Genomic DNA, 4,120 nt, shown 5'->3' with positions numbered 1-4,120 from the left:
TGCATATGAGTAGTTGGTGGTCTGTTCCACAATCAGCTCCTGGCCTAGTTTTCACAGCTGATATTGAGCTTCTCCAGCGGTTCTTTCCACATATGTAATCAATCTGATTCCTATGCATGCTATCAGGTGAAATCCAGGTATATAACCTGTGTTTATTCCTCTTAAAAAATGTATTTGCTATGAATAAGTCATTGATTGTGCAAAAGTATGACTTCTTGTAGTAATGTTTTGTAATTTTCTTTGAATAGATCCTTTGTGCTTCTGCTTAGATTTACTCCCAAGTATTTAATCTTGTGATTAACTATTGTGAATGGTATTGTTTTTCATAGCTCCAGTTCTGTAATCTTTGTCATTGTAGAGGAATCCAATTGTTTTTTTGTATGTTGATCTTCTATCTCGCCACTTTGCTGAATTTGTCAACTATGTCCAGTAGGTTTCTTGTTGAGTCGTTTAGAGTTTTCTAAGTATATATCATAACATCTGCATAGAGAGATAATTTTACCTCCTTTTTGCCAATTTGTATACTTCTTATTTCCTTCTCTTGTTTTATTGCTATCACTAAGATTTCCAATACAATATTGAATAGGAGAAGTGATAGTGGCCATCCTTGCCTAGTTCCTGTTCCCAAAGGAAATGCCTTTAATCTTTCTCTATTGAGAACAATGTTAACTCTCTGATTTGCATATATACTCATTACCATGTTGCAGAAATTCCCCTCTAATGCTATTTTGTTGCATGTTTTAATCAGGAAAGGACGTTGGATATTGTCAAAAGCCTTTTTCTGTATCAATTAATAGGATTACGTGGTCCTTAATGTTGCTTTGTTAATGTGATGAATTAAGCTGATTGTTTTTCTTATATTGAACCATCCTTCCATACTTGTTATGAATTCCACTTGGATATGGTAATTTTTATTTTTGTTGTTGTTGTTGTTATACATTGTTGCATTCTATTAGCCAGGATTTTATTCAGGAATTTTGCATCTATGCACATGAGAAATATTGGCCTATTGTTTTCTATTTTTGTGTTGTCTTTACCTGGCTTTGGTATCAAAGATATGTTTCCTGCATGGAATAAGTCTGGGAAAATTCCTCCTTTTTCTATTTTCTGAACTAGTTTATGTAGAAATTGGTAACAGTTCTTCTCTGAATGTTTGATAAAATCACTTGTAAAAAAATCTGGTCCAAGGCTTTATTTGGCTGGATGTTGTTTTATTAACTTTTCAGTTTCTTCTTTTGTAATGGGTCTGTTCAGATATTCAATTTTGGTTGGTGTCAGTTTAGGTAATTTGTGACTTTCTATTTGTCCATTTCCTCTAGGTTTTCACATTTGTTTGAGTATAGTTTTTAATAATATTTCATCCTAAAAAAATAATAATATTTCATCCTTAGCCTTTTTCTTTTACTTGGTTCTGTTGTGGCATAGCCTGTTTTATCTCTTACTTGGATTATTTGTGCCTTTTCTTTCTTTAGTTTTGCTAGCAGTTTGTTGATTTTATTGACCTTTTAAAAGAACCAATTCCTAGTTTTGTGGATGGTTTCAACTGTGTTTTCTGTTTTCTATTTCATTTTTTCTGCTCTGATTTTTATAATTTCAGGGTTTTTAGAGGACGTTGGGTTTTCTTGGTCTTCTTTTTCAATTTGTTGATGATATTGGGTTAGAGAGTCAATGGTCATTTTTTCCTGCCTTTTAATGTGTTTGCTTATTGCTATAAATTTATTTTTGATTGCTGTTTTGACTGTTTCCAAGAGGTGTTGGTAAGTGGTGTTTTCATTGTCATTTGTTTCAAGAAACCTTAATTTAATTTTTTTCCTAATACACACTCATGTTCAAACAAGGTGTTGTTCAGCGTCCAGATGTATGTATGGCTGTTTTTTTTATTTTTCCTTCTTTATCCTCTTACTATTAATTTCTAATTTTGTAGCAATGTGGTCTGAGAAGATGCTTACTGTGTTATTTCTATGTTTTTTAAATATATTTATGCTTGCCTTGTGACCTAAAATGTGATCTTTTCGGAGAATATTCCATGTACATTGGAGAAGATAGTATACTGTGCTTTTTCTGGTTGCTTTAGCCTATAAATATCTATGAGGTCAAAATAGTTTATTGTGTGGTTTAATTCTTGAACGTCTTTGTTAAGTTTTTTTCTGGTAGTTCTAATTTTTCTTGAGAGTGGTGTATTGAAGTCCCAAACTACAATAATTGTGTTGTCTATTTTTTTCCGCTTTTGTTAATGTTTGTTTTATATAATTTGCAGGTCTTTCATTTGGTGCATAGATATTTATTATTGTTATGTCCTCTTCTTCTATTGACCCTTTAAACATTATGTAGTGACTTTTCATTTCCTTTGTGATGGCTTTTGCTTTGTAATTTGTTTTCTCAGAGATTAATATTACTATTTCTGCTTTTTTTCTGGTTATCATTTGCTTGGTATAATTCCAGCCCCCCAGCCTTTTATTTTTAGTCTTTGTCTTCATTTTTAGGTGTGTCTCTTGTAGACAGCATATTGATGGATTTTTATCTTTTTATCCAATCTGTTATTCTTTTTTCTTCTTTATTGGTGCATTTAAACAATTCACATTTAATGTGGTTATTGAGATGCAAGGTTTTATTACTATCATTTTGTTGAGTTCTTTTTGGTGTTATATCTTTCTGTGGTACCTCTGTAAGAAGGACATCTTGCAGTGTTTCCTGGAACACTAGTCTTGTTTTTACAAACCCCCTTAGGATCTGTTTTTCTGGGACGATCTTGATCTCTCCATCATATTTGATGGACAATTTTTCTGAGTACAGTATTCTTGGTTGACAGTTGTGGGGTTTTTTTGAGTGTTCAGTATATGTCACTCTATTGTCTTCTTGTTCACAAGGTTTCTGCTTTTAAATTGGCACTTAATATTATTTAGTCTCCGTTATAGGTTACTCTTTGTTTCTCCCTTGCTGCTTTCAGAATTCTCTCCTTGTCTTTGGTTCTGGCAAATCTGACCATGATTTGCCTTTGTGTTTTTCTTTTAGGGCCTAGTATATATGCTGTTCACTCAGCTTATTGAATATATATTCTCTCATTCTTCGCTATGCCTGGGAAGTTTTATTCTTGTAATTATTCCACAACTTTTTTAATGCCTTTACTTTTTTTAATTAATTAATTTATTTTTTATTTCAATGAACATCTACAGAGATTTTGGAATTCCATTCATTCATTGTTGCACTTTTCTCCCCGCCCACCCCACCTCCAACCCCTCACTTCATCTGCTCCTCTCCTTGAAAAGCAAAAGAAAAATTCCTTCATTAGTACACAATCCACCCCACACACCCCCGAACCCAACCCACACCCTAAATATAATCCACTCTTCAAATGCTATATGGTGCCACTGTTGTAGAATGAGGCTGACATCAGGGTGGGGGTAAGATGGAGGGAAACTGGATAAATTATGTTTACTGCATTTAAGCCTATGAGGCAGAGAATAGTTTAAAAGTATTATGCCTTTACTCCTTTCCTCCTATTCTGGGATTCCAATGATTAGCATGTTATTTCTCTTGATAGTGTCCCATGTAATTCTTGGGTTTTCTTCTTTTTCCTTCCTTTTTGACTCATATTTTGGCTCTAGCAGATCAGTGGTGACAATTCTTTCTTCTATTACACTGCTTCTGTGTTCTATCTCTTTAACTCTGTTCATGTGTCCCTACATCATGTTGAGAGCATCTGAAACATTGGACCTCATGTTTTGAACTGTGATTTCTTATTTTTCCAGAGCTCTAATGCTTCATTTATTTTATCTGTATTGGTTTGCATTTTTTAAGCTTCTTCTGATTTTTACTTGCAGGGTCCTAAAATTCTTGAAGTTTGTTTTTCACCCATTGAAAATATTCAGTTATTGTTTTGTGGATGGGTGTTTTTTTTGTTGTTGTTTTGGTTTTTTTTTTTTTTCATTTTGTGTCAAAGTTCCATCAGATTTTTTTCACTTCAGGAAATACATTGATACTGTGTCACTTTTTGGGGGTGACATCTTGTTTTGTACCTGTGTAGGGTGTGATGTAGTTTGCTTCTTGTGAGGCATTGTTATAATAGAATTTTTCATGTCTGAGGCAATAATAAGTTCCTGATTTTAAGTTCCTGCTCCAG

Source organism: Elephantulus edwardii, unplaced genomic scaffold (assembly GCF_000299155.1).
Source record: "Elephantulus edwardii isolate Elephantulus edwardi_28Jun2011 unplaced genomic scaffold, EleEdw1.0 scaffold00018, whole genome shotgun sequence".
Classification (NCBI taxonomy): domain Eukaryota; kingdom Metazoa; phylum Chordata; class Mammalia; order Macroscelidea; family Macroscelididae; genus Elephantulus; species Elephantulus edwardii.
Note: the sequence above shows the minus strand (reverse complement) of the source record.